Here is a 19486-nt window from a genome sequence, read left to right on the forward strand (position 1 = left end):
AACGGTACAGGAATCAATCTGGGTGCACGCTCAGCCGACGACAGATTCCCAGCCCCTGATCTGTCGGAGATAAGTGAGGAGATCGGAAAGCTTAGGAACAACAAAGCTGCGGCAATGACCAGTTGCCAGGCGAGCTGCTCAAACACGGAGAAGTGGCACTGGCTAGAGCGCTGCACTGGATGATTTCTAGGATTTGGGAGGAGGAGATTCTACCGCAGGAATGGATGAATGGGGTGGTATGTTCCGTCTACAAAAAGGGCGATAAGCGAGAATGTTACAATTACCGCGCAATCACATTGCTGAACGCCGCCTACAAGGTACTCTCCCAAATCCTTTGCCGTCGTCTATCACCAATAGCTAAGGAATTCGTAGGGCCGTACCAAGCGGGATTTACTGGAGCCCGCGCCACTACGGATCACATATTCGTGATAAGACAAGTACTTCAGAAGTGTCGTGAATACAACGTACCCACGCATCACCTATTCATTGACTTCAAAGCGGCATACGACACAACCGATCGAGAACACCTATGGCAGATAATGCACGAATACGGTTTTCCGGATAAACCGACGCGATTGGTCAAAGCAACGATGGATAGAGTGATGTGCTACGTCCGAGTATCTGGGACGCTCTCGAGTCCCTTCGAATCTCGGAGAGAGCTACGTCAAGGTGATGGACTTTCTTGTATCTTGTTCAATATTGCCCTGGAAGGTGTGATTCGAAGAGCGAGGATCGACACGAGTGGCACGATCTTCCGAAAGTCCGTACAACTTTTTGGCTTCACTGACTATATTGATATTGTGACACGTAACCTTGAGAAGATGATGGAAACCTACATCGGATTGAAAGCTGAAGCTAGGCGTATCGGACTGGTCATAAATGCGTCGAAAACAAAATACATGAGAAAAAGAGGCTCTAGAGAAGAAACACTACGCCTCGCACCACGAATATTGATAGACGGTGACGATATCGAGATGGTTGACGAGTTCGTGTATTTGGGCTCACTGGTGACCGCCGATAATGACACCAGTAGAGAAATTCATAGACGTAATTTGGCAGGGAATCGTGCGTACTTTGGACTCAGAAAAACCCTCCGATCAAGAAAAGTACGCAACCGCACGAAACTGACCATCTACAAAACGCTCATTAGACCGGTTGTTCTCTATGGCCACGAGACCTAGACTTTGTTGGCAGAGGACCAACGTGCCCTCAGTGTTTTCGAAAGAAAGGTACTGAGGACCATCTATGGCATGATCTCAGCATCCGTGCCTTGATTGGCTGGCGACGAACAGCCATTGACCGAGTTATGTGGAGCCGTATGCTTGATACAGCAAAGGACACCCCAGGCCTATAGCTGTTAGGTAAGGTAAGGTACTATATTGAAGTCCCGAGAAGTCTTGATTTGCAGCTCTTTTTCGAGGAAACTGAACAAAAATTTGAAATACTATCGCGTAAAGAATAAAAACTTCCCTATTTTTTATAAATGAAATTACGTGATACAAAATAAACGAGTGAATAGGATTTAGACAAAATAGTTGATTCATTGCATTGACATACATTAAGGTCTTTTTTATGCGGTTTTTTATGCGACTTTTTTATGCGAATTTTCAGAGTTATGCGGTTTTTTATGAGAATTTTCATAGTTATGCGGTACGTAAACTCGCATAAAATAAGACTTCAGTGTATTCTAAACAGTTTTTATAAAATCATTTTAAATCACCAATTAAAGGTCAACAGATTTCACGCGCGTCTTGATTCTTTATTATTTCCGCTTTATTATTTTAATTATTTATTAACATTATTAATTTATTATATTGTTACTCCTGCAATTGTCGCCTTTTACGACATGAAAGCAGGAACCCAGTGGATCTATTCTTGGCTCATTCTTTTCTGTCAGATTCCACACGGCATTTAGGCTGGTACTGTCCGGAGAGAGCTAATAGGTACTATCAATCCCCTAGTGGACCCCAGCCCCTATTACAAAAAATGAACGTACAGCGCGATGAAAAACTGTTTTGAACTCTTGGAACTTGGAATCAATATTAAAAAAAAAACTGTTTATGAGGGCAGCTGGCCATCAAGAAAAAAAATCATTCGATTGTGTATTCCTCATTGTATGCCGTAGGTCGAGAAAAGCTAAGGCTAACCGTTTAAATTATAATAAAGTAAGTAGTCATGAAGACTACATTGTAAGGAGGCACCGAGCCAGTGATACCATAAGAAATGGATGTACTTCCACATGACTTTACGCGTAGATAAGAGTGAAGATATTGAAATACAGTAGATAAAAGTTACGCAAATGTAACACTTAGCTTTTGATCCTTGATCCAAAAGCGGTCACAGAGGCTGGTCCTTGTCGATCAGCGCAACAGTGTAAAGACCTTCTAATGAAAAAAGCACAATCTTCTGTACGGCACAACGGCACTTTTCACTTATAACGTCCGATCTAGAGATGGGCAATTCGTTTGCGAACGGTTCAAAAGAACTAGTTCCTTTGAAAGAATGAATGAGCAATAGTTCTTTTTTCGAGAACGATAGTTTTTTAGTTCAAAGTCGTGGGACCTTTTTTTTTTTTGCTCGCTCAATCTTTTTTTCGAGAACGGTAGTTCTCTAATAAGAAATCTTCTCCACGAAACCTCAATTCTAACTTATGAGACCTTTTTTGTTACTCTCACTTAATCTAACAAAACTAAGTTCTCGTTTAGTCTTCGAAAAATTAAACAAACTATGAAAAGAACTAACGAACGGCTCTGGAGAACTAGTTCTTTCAATAGAATTCTGCATCACTGAACGATTCTTTGAAATGAGCTGATTTGCCCATCTCTAGTCCGATCACAACGCACCGTTTTTTTTGCATTAGCTTCATGCACTGAATACGGAAAATCAATTCAATACAAGAGAGAACGAAATTTTCGCTGTTCTGGTTTTTCTACGGAAAAATGACAAGCGAGATTTTATTCACGTCCGCTCTAGGGCACAGCCTACTCTCTCACATCACAGTAACACCATCTCGTGACTAAAAGAGCTACTAGTTCAGTCATGTTTAACAGTTTGCGTTTAGCATGCACCCAGAAGTGAAATGTCAAAAATAATTGAGCATGATGCCCATTTTTATATTTTAGTGTTTTTTCTGACGAAAGTAAATATCACCTATAAATTATGTAGAATCACGTTTATGAGTGTTATGAATAGTGCTGAAACGTTTATCTTCACGAAAGCTGTGAGGGCGATCTTTGGCAGATCATTTCTGATTTATAGAATATATTACTTATTAAATGAACGCTGTATTACAAGTTACTTTGGTTGCGATATTTTTTTCATTGCGTTCATGACATTGCATTTAAATTAATTGCACATTAACTTTTTTTTGAGGGAAAGTTCAAATTTAAAAGAAAATGGTCATTTTTATAAATCGACTATGAATTAAAAGTACTAAGCGATCTGCGCCTTTCTATGAACTCTTTTGCGAATAGTGTAAACTTTTAGTCAAAAATTGAAATTTCGATATTTATTCTCTAAAACGTAGTTGAATTTCACTTAACAGACGAACCATTCCAAAATTCGACAAATAGAAAGTTTGTTTAGTACTGCAAAAATTGTTCATGAATAGTATGATAAGGCAGCCAGCGTTGCCAGGTTGCCAGATTTATCTGGCAAATGCCAGATTTTTCATGCTTCGCCAGACACTCAAACTAACCAGATCTTTTGCCAGATTTTCCAAATTTTCCCAGATTTTCCAAATTTTCATAAATTTTGTCAGATCTTGCCAGATCTTTACGGTATTGGCCTCGAAACGATAGGTGATGGGATCTTTTTTTTTGCTCACTGAAAATGAAGCCTGGTCAAAGTTTCCTTGTATATAGTAGAACTAGACAAATCCAGATAATTTTTTGAGTTAGAGGCAGATTTTTAAAAAATAACCTGGCAACTCTTAATACAGCAAGCATAAGAAATAACTTGTTCTTATTACTTATTACTTTTACTTCAATCCAGAGCTCTCGTTGAGGTGAATTACAAGTTACGGTTTATTTATATAGTAAATTGTTTTGTTTTGTAGCATTTTTTATTTATTAAACAACCTGATATGGTATAATTATATAACTGGAACCGTATTCATTATCACAGGAAACATGAATACAAATGGATTAATTTTTCAAATCAAGAAATTGTAATACTAAATTCGGAAATGTTAGTACAATTCTGAAATTAACCTTAAGATTAATTTGTTTAGCTCTGCGTTTACATTTTGTCACCATAAAAATATTTTTTTTCTATAACAATGTGTTCTCTTCCGAGTTAGTTCAGATTGCAATTCTAAACCGTATTTACAACTCATTTTTTCGTGCAGTGTATATCGAGAATTATTCCATATATTTGGAGCTGTTTGGTTCAGTTTACTGATTGGGGAAGCTGTCATATGTGCATTAGAAAATTTGTAGTGTATTAGTAACCAGTAGTAATTTGTAGTGTATTTTTTGCCACCGCACTTTACTGTGATGTCCCTCGTGAATCGCAAGAGTGATCCATGTTGATATAGTATATTTGAAGATACCCTGAAGATACCTCCCTGTTGTCGATTGTTATAATTGGGCATAATATTATATAATGTAACATAACACAATATGATATGATATAACATAATAAAATGTAATATAATATAATATAATATAATATAATAATAATAGAATAATAATGATAATAATAACGATAATTACAATGATAATGATACTAATACTGATACTAATGAAGCCCGATGGAGATCAAATTAGTCAATCTCTCTCTATCCAACAAGCATAAAACCTCCTCATCATTTGTATCAACAGAATTGAATTGAAAATATTGAACTGTTATCTTTGATCGATTGAATTTCCTGTATTCTTTTAGCTAAACTTTGATTGCATTTACACCAACTCCTAAAATCCTAACGGTAACGCTAAAATCCATCATGATTGATCTAGTTCCCGTAGAGACCAGACCGTAGACTTGAGTATTAAAAACATACTATAAATGCTTCAAAAATTGTTTTTCAGCGTATATTATATCCGAATACGAATAATTTAATAGAACGAAAGAATCAGTCAGTTGCAAGCTGACTAAAGCAACTGTAGATGAAAAGCCCAACATTGAATAACTCAGATTAACTCTACAACTTTATTGTAATATATTGTAAGAAATGCACTAACCTGTAGGTGAGCACTAGAATTAAAAAAAAACTCAAGCATTTTCCAAACTGGTAAACTTATAATTGTTGCATTTTCTTAGCCACATTAATCTTCAGAACACAAGAGAGAGGACAGAAGGCGTACGAAAAACTATTGATTTCTTGCACGTTAGACATTCGTTGCATTACCATACCTGTGTTCTCTTTCTGCTCCTACATATCGTGATGCTGCTGCATTCTAGTGAAACTATTGCACCAACACACTCGAATATCGCCGTCACAATCACTATCATTATCAATGTACGATATATTAGTCAGTAGCAGCCATTCCATGCAATTTGACTATCGAAAGGTAAAAATCCGAACTGTAAGTTAGTCTATTAAAAATGCATTTCTATATAATCACAATCATCTAAAAAACGTGCACCATAAATGTTTCACTACTCAGTGATCAAGAAAAACTCCACGTTGATTCATCACTTATAGTTTGCATTAAGTTATGAGTCGAATGATAATGCACATTTTTGTCATTCAAAACATTTGCGGCAATTTTTCCAACAATTGCGGTTCCTTCTAGTAACTCCTTAATGCATTTTTTTATTCCAACGGAGACGAGAATTAACGAGCATTCTCATATTCGGAATTCAAATAACTATTATTTTCGAATTATTGCTTTCGCATTTAACAATCTTCTTAGTTTTAACATTTGGCTTTATTTCCATCTTCCAAAACCAGCAAAATAACATACACTCCTTAGGTCACGTACAACCCACCGTCTTCTTTCTTAGACGCTATCGAAAGCCACCCATTCGCCGCACTTTACAGACAATTTTTACTCAGTGAAACAGCTTTACTTTCATTCATTTTTTTCTTCACACGTGACTGCCTTCGATATCAAACAAATCCCTCCAATTTCACTTTACTCGAACCTTTCTGCACGCAGTCGAGGCACAGATTTTCTCAACCCGCAGCGAGCAAGACAGAAAATTCGCCAAAAAGGGGCCTCAATTGACTCATCTCGCAGTTGGTCTCTGTATTCACACCGCACCAGCTCCCACAGCGAAAAAACTTTGGTAATAGTCTTAAATTATGAGATTTTAATCCGTTTTCTGCTCCAGACAGTCAGTGCCGAAAAATTTTGCCGACCATGTTTGCCTTTTTTTTCATTTCTCAAGCAGGTTTCAGACGAAAGCTGAAATCCTTCCTTTTTTAGTAGGCCACCATTATGAGACGCACACAGGAGAAAATCTTACCTCTTACCGTGGGCAGCACTTGGAAACGAAATGAATCTCGGGTTTTCTCACGGACTCAGTTACGCTGGCTACCTGACAGGCAACCACTATGCAACGAAGGCGCTTCTAGCCCACCAGCATTACCATTTAGGAAAAAATCAGCAGACTTGGTTAGACCGCACACTGATGCATTTCTCATCCCAGAGCAGCATCCCATCCCATGGAAAAAGGGTTGTAGTTATAGAGATATTCAAAATATATCACACTTCGTAACTCAAGCCAGTCTATTTACAGCATGCAATTTCTGGAGTCAGAACGTAGGGCGTTATAGAAAATTCAAAATGCTGAGCTGAAATTTTTTTAGCAGTACTACTAAAATCACTTAGTTCACGCAAAGTTTACCCTCTGATTTCGTATCAATGTAATCTTCACCTTACCGTTGCTTATGCTTCCAACAAATATTGCTGCAGCCGTTACTCAATCCAGCATATTTATTTTGGTCTGATGGATGATAAATTTCCAGGATCAGTAAAATTCATATTGATCCAACATTCATATTCAGCCGACATCCGAAAAAAATCAATTTAAAATTACGTACTCACTTACTTTTAATTTTATTGAAACTGTTGAAGATGCTACCGAGTCATGTTTTCTTACAATTGGTCAAATTTACGGACAATTCAATAGGCACGCCATTCCGCCGAGCTGGTCAGTGGGTAGAAGTCGTTTTTGTAAACATTCCTTGATGTATATTATTTAGAAAAGTGATAGAATTACTGCAAAAACCGACTTTTTATCGGAGCTCCAGAGACCCCTAGGGGACATTGATCAATTTCGAAGATCAAATGGCTATCACTTTCGGTTACAGAGATATAACAATAAAAGTGTCGTAAACGACAAAACTTATTACCGCGCAACTATCTCGAATATGAATGAATCGATTTCAAGAATTTTGACTCGTTAGAGACAACATTGGGTTGTAGATCGTGTTTTTTTCTTCTGGCTGATATATTTAGTATGAGGAATGTTTCCGAATGTGTGACGTAAACACTGGAGCATGCTTTTGTGAACTACTGGAATCAATTTGAATGAATTTGTATCAATAATAAAGACTGTCCCAGAAAGTATGGACGCACTTTGATTTCGCTGTAAATAATTCACACATGTTATATATTCAAATTTTATTCGGTATACTGATAATATTAGACTATAACAACAGAATATTATTCTCAACATTTGCTACTTAGCCATTGTAGACAAGCTGGCGCACCTTCTTCCGACCGTTCCTCATTAAATTCCGTACAGACTTCTTGGCGACAAGTTTTGACACCTTTTTCCAATATTTTTCGAAATGCCTTCAGTATACGTTTATCCAACTAAGGGTTAGCAGGGCCTTTTCTTCGACCCGTTTTCGGTTTATTCTCAAAGGTTTGGTATCCTCACCGAACTTGCTGATTGCATTTCGCACGGCTTTTTCACTTACTCCTTCCATTTTTGCTATCTTTCTCAGTGACAGTCCGCGTTCTGTGCACCATTTGTACACAATTTTTCGACGTTGTTCTGCTGAAAGTCCACGCATTTCAAAACAAACTAATGACAACGAATAAACAACTGCACAAGTGATTAGAGAAGAGTGTAAACAACAGGACGCAGCCATAAAAATTGACAGATTCTGAACCATTGCGAAGTGGCAGCGGTTTTTGGTTGCGTTCATACTTTCTGGAACAGTCTTTAAGCCCAAAATCGAGTCAGAAATTCTCTTAACAATAAGGCAACTCTTAATAATACAGGCAACTTTTTTGTTTTCTCTCTCGTTCTCCTAAAAAAAGTAGAAGTAAAAAAAGTAAAGTTGAAGTAAAAAAATCAATGAGAGTACTTACATAAACATAAATTGATAAAGTTTATTTTTTTTTTCAAAAAGTCATCGGACCTCGGAGTTTATTGGTGTAAATAAATATAATTAAATGTTTTTGTAGTTCACGGGTGGTGATGAGCTCACTTCGCCCGCAGCTATTGTCTTATCAAGTTCTTTTATACCGTTTTCGTTTATTGATCAGAGCAGCCCGAAAGCTGACCCAGAGTCGCCAAAACAACGTTTGATATGTTTGTTTTAGCAACCTGAGGTCGCTCTAGATCGGACTCCAATCGCGTAGTTTCGCTCTTCTCGGGTCACACCACGCATCCAGCCGAGTTTGTTTATTTTTTCTTTTTTTCATGAGTTGTTGTTTAGGGCGCGTACCACGTGTTCGTTTTACTCGGAGTCAGAGTAGCCCGCGTCTAGGTTCAAAAACGAAAACGGTATTAGCTTCTATGAATAGTTCTATCAGACTAAGTCCGTTTTGTTTTTTCATATTATTTCTAATCATTAAAACTATTTTCTATTGAGATCGTATTGTTTACCAAGACCTATCCCAGACCTTCTCCCATCCCTACTAATACATCTTCTATCCTGTGGTACTCGTGGAGATGCAGTGGTACCCGCGGTCTCTAGAAACAACGAGTATCGGACTAACATTCCTTCTCTTGCTCAGTAGCATAGTCTTAGGTCGTGGCTGGTGTCGTTTTTGACCATGCAATGAAGAGTTTTGAGTGAGTTAGTAAGCACAGTAAAAATGATTTGCTTCTTCCAAGCATCTTTTTTTTGGTTCATTGGGCATTGCGAAGTAAATCAAATTTCCATACGCAAAAGTCTTCGGTGCAGTTTATGAACGGAGTCGTCTGACATGACGACCGTTTTCTAATGCTATTTTGGGAATTGTTTTAAACCGTTCAAACAATATATTTTTTATATTCAATACCATTTAGAATACATAATATTTTCGGAGGTACACGGATCAACACAAAAAAAACTGTTTTAATCCACCTAGTGATGTAATGATACTTTTCTCATATTAATCATACTATCATACATAATACTGAGGTATTCTTCGAAATAATTTTCTTCCATTCTTAATAACATAATCGGTTCGTTTGACCGTCTACTGGTAAAAACTATTGATTGAAGTAGTTTTGAGACCGATCTAAAATCGTCTACTGATAAAAACTATCGATTGAAGCAAAACTACTTCAGGCCGATCTAAATTTTTTTTTGCGTTTTTCGCCTTTTAAAGTGATGGTACAAAACTTTTAACACACTTTACCCTTTATTTCCGGAAGTCGGATCCGAGTGAAGTTTAGGAATTCCGTATGGGACCACAGCACCTTCCATTTAAACCTAAGTTTGTGAAAATCGGCCAAACCATTGCAAACCATAACAGTTCAATATAAACTGTTATGTATTTATGTATTTAATAAATATAACAAAAGTATGTGGAAACTTAACTATGACCAGTAACCGTAGTTTGTTATCAAATTTCTGGAACCGGTGGACGGAAAACGTTACTAAAACGATTTGTGGGAAAAGGCGAAGGAAAGTGGGTGATGTTGAAAAAGATTTCCTAATTCAGAAAGTTGAAAATAGTAGAACATTTTATTGACTCAACAATTTTAACTCGTTTGTGTTCCATTTAATGTTTGGCATGATAAAATCTGAAAATTTTATTTGGATTTATTTCACTCCAATCGTAATTACCTTTAATGTTTTTGTGATTTTCTGCGGTATGTTTGATTAATATCAATCAATAATTTAGGAATGGAAAATGAATTTTGAAGAATTGAGATTGAGTGTTATTTACACATCTGAAAAATTTTTAGTTTTGCCTTTCTCATATAGAAAGGTTATGCAATCACTGTGAAAACCGACTTTTGAACCAAGGCCCGGAGGGCCGAGTGTCATATACCATTCGACTCAGTTCGTCGAATACGCAAAATGTCTGTGTGTATATGTGTGTATGTGTGTGTATGTGTGTATGTAACGTTTTTTTTCTCTAACTTTTCTCGGGGCTGAACCAATTTTCACAAACTTAGATTCAAATGAAAGGTCTTGTGGTCCCATAGAAAATTCCTGAATATTATTTGAATCCGACTTCCGGTTCCGGAAATATGGGGTTAAATATGCAAAAAAAAAATGAAAATATGTTTTCTAACTTTTCTCATAGATGGTGCGACCGATTTTCACAAACTTAGGTTCAAATAAAAGGTCCTGGGGTCTCATACGGAATTCCTGAATTTCATTCGGATCTGACTTCCGGATCCGGAAATATAGGGTAAAATGTGTTAAAAATTTTATACCATAACTGAGAAGGGCGAAAGCCAGTAAAAAAATTCAAATCTTCTCCAATTGATAGTTTTTATCAGTAGACTGTCAAACAAACCGATTTTAGTTATTTTTTCAATAATCGAAGAAAATTATTTTGAAGAATACCACAGTACTATATATGATAGTATGATTGATATTAAAAGGCATCATTACACTACTAGGTGGATCAAAAGAGGTTTTTATGGTTGGATTTAAAGATTATTTGATAAATTTTGATTGAAATTGATCATATTCGTCAGCTTGCACGAGTCTCAACATCCAAATAAAATTTGTATGTATACAAATAACACAAAATTTTATCCGAAATTTTCTAATATACTGGGAAGTTTTGACTCTTCAATAGTACCTAGATAGATTATAAACACTACAATGAATGCTGCAGAACCTAAAAGACTTTGATTAAAATTACAGGACGACGTAAACGTATTAAACTTGCAATACATGAAAAACACAGAGTATATTTTATTATAATTTCGAAAGTTTACCTATAGATTGTTCAAAAGCTCGCACTTGAAAAAATCTTTACTCTTTCAAATGGATTGAAAACGTATCGGCATCTCAATTGAAAAACATTGCAGAAATGAAGTCATATTATTCCAAACAAAATTATGTATTACAAACATTTTCGTTTATTTCAGTACTCGTACCGCATTAATGTAATCGAAAATATCCAAAAAATAATTCATAGTTTCATTTTTACGTGATTGCAATGTGTATGGGTTTGTTTATTTTTATTTGACAATTAGAACCGCGCCAGTCGAAATCTAGTACCACATTGTTAAGATCTCGATCAAGAAGTCGAACGCGATACGTAATGCCACAATTCAGCCGAATCGACTTCAAAAAGAATCGTTTCGAGAAACTCGATTCGAGATGCATAATGTCAGCCCTGGTTTCTCGGGGCAAGGCGGAGTATTACACTGCACTCAGCGACGTGTGACTTTATTTTGCCCGAATGGGTGCAAACTCTGGTCCATTCTACTGATACAATTTCCATTGGGTAAGATCAGAAATTCCAGAATGGCCCTGTAACCGAACGATCTGATTTTTAACTATTTTTAACTGATCTCGAATATGTAGCTACTAACCAGTCAAAACTGTCCTTTTTTAGTCACGCCACGACTGTCCTTTTGGCATTAAAAATGCCTTACTCTTCACTATATGGGGCCGGGTGTCAATTAAAAGTTTCAAAAATAGTCGCGTAACCTTTTTGTGTCATAATTTTGAACGTTAATAACTCGGTCATTTGTTGATGGATTGTGTTAATTTAAAAACCAATCGATTCGGAAACTTGTAACTTAAACATGTATGACGACGTCGTTTCAGTATTTCAATAGCGTACTATTGAAAAAATGGTTGGAATCGACCTATGTTTTCATCCACCAATCCCTGTTGTACAAAATGACGTCAACTTTTTGTTCGGCATAGGAGGCTTTGCGTCATGCATAAAAAACACCGTATCGTTATGCCTAGTATGAAGAGAAATCTATAAATACAGGCTGCACAATATTTCTTTGCCTAGTTGATGTTTGACTGTGAATGAAACAAGTAGCTTGTCCAGTGAGCTGATGACTGGATTGTTCACTTGCTGGATTGTCGCTTTTGCATTATGTGTTGGTGAAATTTCCTACTGTCTGCGCAACCCCGTGTTCGCTTGAGTATCTTATATATCATCTAACTATTGAAGAACCGAATCAGCGTGGTTACCGATTCTTTTGAAATATCCCATGTATTTAGCAAATCTTTGGTCGATTTTGCCATTAAAAATGCCTTACACTTCGCTTCCCGAGGCTGGGTGTCGTTTAAAACATGCAAAACTAATCGCGTAAAAAATTCTCTGTCATAATTTTGAACGCTTATAACTCAATCATTTGTTGATGGATTTATTTAATTCAACAACTAATCGATTCGGAAACATTTAACTTAAACTTATGAGATAACGTCATTTGAATATTTCAATTGCATACCATTGAAAAATTGGTTTGAATTGAGTATTTTATTTTGGTTGTCTGGTAACTATCAGGCCAATTTAGAATTATCAGCGATAGATTTTCCGGATCTAATTTGCAGCGCTTGTTCCTCGATGATTTGTTAATGGATTTTCCTAATTTAAATGATTCCAAAGCTTCAATATTGTAAGCTTAAAAATGTTTTAATTTGTCAACGGATCGGTTTGCATACTTAAATCTCCATTCCCACACGAACAAAACGTGACAATATGACTGAACAAGTTGTTGTCCCACCAGGAATTAAACGCTTCAAAAGATTCAAAATTAAATTCTGAAACTTATCTAAAAGCGGCCTTCTCGGTTTAGTAGTGTAAATGAGTTCCACAGGCTCACATATACAGTACAAATAGATGCAATATCATTTAGTATCAAAGATAAACTCAAGGTAAGTTTACTTGCGATTTCACATGTATCGTTTGAATATGAACCCTCGTAGAATTATTATTTGCTTCAAAACGTCTGATGGCTACACGCGTTGTAACTATGACAATGTTTATTCATGTGTTAATAACATCTAGTTACAATATGAACAAAATTTCGGAATTTTGTTGCGTATCCATTCCGTATATTCCTAATATGCCAAAGCGAAAATCAATGTAAGTAACTAAATATTTTATGCGGGCTGTTTCACATGTTTTCTTCCTCGTATTGTTGCCATATTATTTACCGACACTTTCCGAAGATTATCGACGATTTTGAAGGATTAATAAAATTACACCATTACTGAGATTACTGGTGCAACATTCTCTTGGATCGATTAATTGTTTATAAAATTAATAAGTCCACCAGTGAACGACCATTATTAGGTTAAAACTGGGGGTAAATAAACGATATAAATCAAATCAAATTAGTAAGTTTGTACGTTTCTCGAAAATTATCATCATAAAATAAAATAGTTTCAATTGTTCAGGTTTAAATCTTTAGGTTTTTTGTATCTAAAATTGAGCTTTCAAGTAACTTTAAAGTGTAGTGAAATTTAGTGTGTCATCATCATTATCATCTTTATTTTTGTATTTATTATGAAGACCCTAGAAACGTTTCATTTTTAATGTTATTGTACTCGGTCGTGTCTTGAATACAACCCTCTAATTTTTTTTTTTAGTCACGCCACGACTGTCCTTTTTTAGTCGAGCCCCGACCTGGAAGGATTCTTAGTGTCAGTAGGATCGTAGCACCAATTATTCCGTAACATGCCATTATTGTGTACACTATGGATCGACTGCAAAGTCTGTTCAAACAGAAGGAATGTAATTATAACTATAATAATTGTAGACACCCAGAATACCACCTACAAATCAAAAGCCACTTCATCCCTTTTAATCATGCATAAACACTGTAGCGCATAACAAATAACACAGGCGCAAATTGTGCATGTGTCTTTGTGTTATATTAGCCGGTTACCGAAAACGATCTTCCGGCTTTCCAACAGTTGTAGTACAATGCAATCACCTCCCGTCGTGAATGCATGTTGTTTCTCATCTCGTGAAAAATCCATATCATCATCTACAGAGAGCAGGAATGCACCAGCTCCACGTGTTTCGTTTCTCCCTTCACTGGAGAATGAGAGCGGACATAGACATTCAAACACTGATAAGTGTCACATCCACGATGCTCTAGAACCGGTAAATGCTACGGGAGAATATTCTAAGGAACGGATCGCAAATCGATTGCATGAGAACTAGATCCTTGAACATCGCCTGTGCGCATGTCCACTCACCACTGTGTACTCGTTGGATTCATGGATCACCGTTATTTTGTACAAGGAATCATCATCACGTTATCATTGTCATGGTCGTCATCGACATCATCACTCGCTACTATGTACATATTTACACACGGCATTCAACAATCAATGGCCCTCTCAGCATCCATGAATGTAACCGAAAACAGTGACAACGTAGAATTCACCAGCAGGATGGCACCGTGGGTGGCGGATGTTGATGACCCCCTAAATTTAACACCATAGTGCCGACACGCACCGTTCCATTTTAGGGAAGAGGTGCAAAAGGACCGACGAATTTGTACATCGATTGCGAACGACGATATAAATACCATGCTGCTGATAGTATCTCTAGCATTTTTCCGCAGCGGAAAAAACGGAATGAGATTTATGTTCAGCTTACGAATTTTACTACAGTCCTACGGTTGGAAGCTGGTTCTCGCTTCTAACTACGACTGAGATATACATTTAGCAGACTCTTTTCGTAAACCGTGTTTAGTATGAGTATTGATTTGGTTAGGGTAGTTGGATCCGTTTCACTTCTTTCATTTAAAGCTAAGTATAGCTACGTACCGACTCGACTTTACTAACTAAACCAATTAGACGGAATTATGGATAAGAACCGCTATTCCATAAGCTAACATTCATTCATGAATGAAAAAAATTGGGTGGTAATGTCAGAGAACTAACTGAATTACGTGAATACGAATAAAACATACACGTTTCTTCACACTTCTGCATATCTAAAATCGTTCTCATGAGTTACTATATTGTGTGAATTGCGCAGGGATGGCGTTTCTTACTTCCAGAATTGTAACGGTGCACGTATACTAAAGTACAACGAATTCACAATACATTTACTCTCGACTCTGGCTCCCATTCAAAGTTTCTGAATTTCATTAGGATCCGACTTCTGGTTCCGGAACTACAGTATGATATACGTAACGAAGTTAAAATAATGTCACTAATTTTTCTCGCAGACGGCTTACCCGATTTCCTCCATCTAAGATTTAAATGAAATCCGACTTCCGGTTCAGGAGATACAGGATGATAAGTGTAAAAATGTTCATTTCACATAAATTTATCAAGTTTATCGGGTTTACAGATTTTGATAGTCGATGACTAACCCAATAGTTTCAATTTTATCGGTATTCGGTTTTCGATCCCGGAAGGCACAAAAAAAATTTTTGGAACACACTACGATTTCAAAAATTTCTAAATGAAATGGGTTTCTATCCCTTAGGGTAATTTAACTGACTTCGGTTAGAGGAATCATTTTCTCAAAGAAGTCCTAAGCGAATTTCATAAACAAACTTATGATTCTGGAATTACAGCGTGATGATTTTCTAGAATTTAAACTTACGATACCAAAAAATGTTCTAAGTTGGGCTTAAAACTGTTCCGATTATTATTTGTCATATTGAATTAAGACCATACAAACCTTTTTTTTTTTTTGGTTATGCTGGTCTCTAAATACCGGTTCTGGAAGTACCTTAAATAATGACCAAATACTTTAAAGTGGAACTCACTTCGACTTCGCAAGGGATGTTTAATCGATTGACATACGTTTATATTCACAGAAATAATGTTATGGTTTCATACAACCTCTGTTTTCGATCTGATGTGCCGTTAGAAAATTACAGGGTAATGAGTGGTTGTAATTCCAAAATGTCATCTAAAACGATAGTCATTAAAATAATTTCATGAAAACTAAAACCACCGAAGAATATTCATGCAAAAAACTTATTCGGATTGAAAAAAAACTGTTTTAATCCACCTAGTCGTACTACAATGTCTTACAAACCAGTTGTCGTATGTTCGAGCCCCGACCTGGAAGGATTCGTAGTGTAGAATCGTAGCACCAGCCATGCAGTGGTTCTGTACACTCTGAATCGGCTGCGAAGTCTGTTGAAACAGAAGGTCAAATTCCACTACAGGAATGTAATACCAAGGCTTTGATTTGGTACTACAATTCCTTTATTTCAATTTATAAACACCTGATTTAATCCACCTAGTGGTGTAATGATGCCTTTCTCATGTACATATAATATTGTGGTATTCCATTCAAAATATATCTCTTCGATTTATGAAAGAAACCAAGAGATTGTTTATGCATAACATACAGAATAAAACAGTGCTTTGATTGCGTAAGTCATCCTTAAGAAAACGTAATGGGTTCACTATTATATGCACTTCCGGCACCGGAACCCGAGAACCGGTATAATCAAAGTCGGTTCGTACGGGTACCAACTAACATGACACACAAACTCTTCTAGTACGCACTCCAAATTACGATTTAAATGTTTGTTGTATCCGAAAATATTTTAAGTGACGGTGTACAATATTGAACACACTTTACCCTATAATTCCGGAACCGGAAGTCGGATTCGGATGAAATTTAGGAATTCCGTATGGGACCGGAGGACCATTCATTTGAATTTAAGTTTGTAGAAATCGGTCAAACCATCGCTGAGAAAAGTGAGTGAGATCCATTTTGGTATATATGACCCCTACTTCCGGTACTTCCGGAATCGGATACCAGGAACCAGGATAGCCGGAATCGGTTTGTTTAGTTGCCTACTGATAATGACTATCGGTTTGTGTAGTTTTGAGACCAGCTTAGACCGCCGGTTTAAGTGACGGTGTACAATATTGAACACACTTTACCCTATAATTCCGGAACCGGAAGTCGGATCCGGATGAAATTCAGGAATTCCGTATGGGACCTCGAGACCTTTCATTTGTATCTAAGTTTGTCAAAATCGGTTTAGCCATCTCCGAGAAAACCTTGTGAGATAATTTGACACATACACACACACACACACACACACACACACACACACACACACACACACACACACACACACACACACACACACACACACACACACACACACACACACACACACACACATACACACACACAGACATTGCTCAGCTCGATGAACTGAGTCGAATGGTATATGACACTTGGCCCTCCGGGCCAATTTTTACTAGTCGGTTTTTCAAGTGATTGCATAACCTTTCTATATGAGAAAAGCAAAACGCAATACCTTTCGTTTGAATTTGAGTTTGCGAAGATCGGTTTAGCCGTTTTTGAGAAATATGAGAGATTTATGGTTTGGAGCACACTAGCACTTTTCTGATACTTCCGGAACCGGGAACGTTGATCCGGTTTACTCAAAGTAAACATATCTGGTCATAAACTAACCATACCTGCCTAATTGAAGAATTATACGGCTATTTTAATGTAGTTGGCTTGATTTTACCGTGTCATGTATAAAAACTAAATTTTTTTTTTACTTATCAGCCTGTACTTCCGGGACCGGAAGTCAGACCCGGATGAAACTTCGTAGTGTTATATGGGGTTGTAAGACTTTTCATTTGAACCTAAATTTGTGAAAATTGGATGAGCGGTCTCTGAGAAAATCGAGTACACTTTTTTAGTTCATTTTGCACATTTTACCCAGCAACTCCTAAACCGGAAGTCGGTTCAAAATGAAATTTAATTGAGCGTTCTCTGAGAAAATCGAGTGCACTTTTTCTTTATTTTTTGCACATTTTACTCCCGAACCGGAAGTTTGACCCGGGTAAAATTAAATAGCTATTAAGGAATCAAGAGACCTTTCATTTGGATTTAAGTTTGCAAAAATCGATCCAGCCATCTCCGTGAAAATAGAGTGCATAGTTTTGTTACATACACACAGACATTTGCTCAGTTCGTAGAGGTCCGAGTCTCGATTTAAAAGTTGGTTTTTACAGTGATTGCATTGCCTTTCTGTATGAGAAAGACAAAAAGGTATAATATCATTGCTAGGTGGATTAAGCACGTTTTTAAAGGGCGTTACGTACGTACGTTATTTTATTGTTATTTCTGCTCGAAAGTGCAAAACCAGAGCAATACACGCCACCAGTGTTTTTCAATGAAAAACACCATTAGATTCGAATAAAACCTCAAGGAAAATTTTTCATTTTCATCTGGATCCGACTTCCGGTTCAGGAATTACATGGTGGTGAGTGAAAATCTGCAAATCCCAGTGTCAGCTTAAAAAAATATCTAGAGATGTAAGTTTAAATGGGTAAGGGTCGGATTCAGGTTTAAAAAGTTGGTCGACTTTCAGATATTCGAACCATCTTTCGGGTATTATCGAATACTGTTCGGGTTGTGGTTTGAGAAATTACTTACTTAGTTTCAAGATTTCTTCCTATAACACGCAGGGCCGGTGAAAGAGGTGGGTACGGTGGGTAGCACTACCCACCCGAAAATTCCAAAGGTGGGTAATTACCCACCTGAAATTTCGAACAAAAAACAATGGAAATATTAGCATTATTCATAATAATAAGAATATTTCTATTGTAATTCGGAATAATAAATAAAATCAAAATTATAGAATGCTAGTTCTCAAGGTAGAGCAAGGATGTGAAGATATGCCGCAGAAAGGTGAGACGTGACAAGGATCATTTGAGCAGGCAGAAATCTTCTAGTTACTTAACTTTTCCCTTCCAGCAAAGGAGCCGAGCTTAAGCATCGCATCAATGCGAATCACTCGGGTCTCTGAGATACCGGTAAATACCGATAAAGGTCATTAATCTCTTTACATTCCGAACCGGCAAAAGAAGAATGCAGTAGCAAGTAGAAAGTAACAACTTTTGGTAGCTTTGCCGGAATAGTAAATAGTAGAAGACCTTCATCGGAATTTTCCGGCAGATGTTTAAGGTCGACTCCTCTTGTAAAAAGTGAAAGTTAAGTTACTAAAAGATTTCTGCATGATTAAATGAACCTTGTCAAATCTCACCTTCTATATCTTCACATGAAGAAAATCACTCAAAATCTTTTGTTTTTTTTTTAATTCAATAATATAATTTAATTTTAAGGCACACTGTTTAAGCTCTAAGATGCCAAGGGTATTTTCTAATCTTAATTAACGACTAACTCAAAACTAGAATAGTTTCATTAGGTAATGTCGTATCGGGGTCGCGGATTCTCGAAAATTCAACTTTCTGGTGGCGATCAGCAGTGGCCGGTGAATTGAATATAGCATGAGAGTCTTCCAGACGGCGTTGGTAAATATCTATGTTGGCCGCATCATTCAGTCCGTGTGGGTCCGCGGGAAAAATCAGTAGGCTACGAAGACTAGGCGGGTGGCCCGCAGCCTGGTAAATATT

The 19486-nt window shown here is 36.9% G+C and overlaps 1 protein-coding gene across 7 annotated transcripts in view; it reads right to left on the reverse strand.

Annotated features, from left to right (window-relative positions):
* LOC131437430 (cell adhesion molecule Dscam2) overlaps positions 1 to 6492 on the reverse strand; it is a 249507-nt gene extending 243015 nt beyond the window's left edge. For 4 of the 7 annotated variants that reach the window (XM_058606762.1, XM_058606766.1, XM_058606768.1 and 1 more), the window contains exon 1: positions 5356 to 6491. The gene's annotated coding sequence lies outside the window, so the exon portion shown is untranslated. Of the gene's footprint in view, positions 1 to 5183; positions 5297 to 5355 lie in introns of those variants that run through there. The other 3 variants (XM_058606769.1, XM_058606764.1, XM_058606765.1) reach the window with 3 other exon arrangements.
* Positions 6493 to 19486: the final 12994 nt, after the last annotated feature.

This window comes from Malaya genurostris, chromosome 3 (genome assembly GCF_030247185.1).
Source record: "Malaya genurostris strain Urasoe2022 chromosome 3, Malgen_1.1, whole genome shotgun sequence".
NCBI classification, from domain to species: Eukaryota; Metazoa; Arthropoda; class Insecta; order Diptera; family Culicidae; genus Malaya; species Malaya genurostris.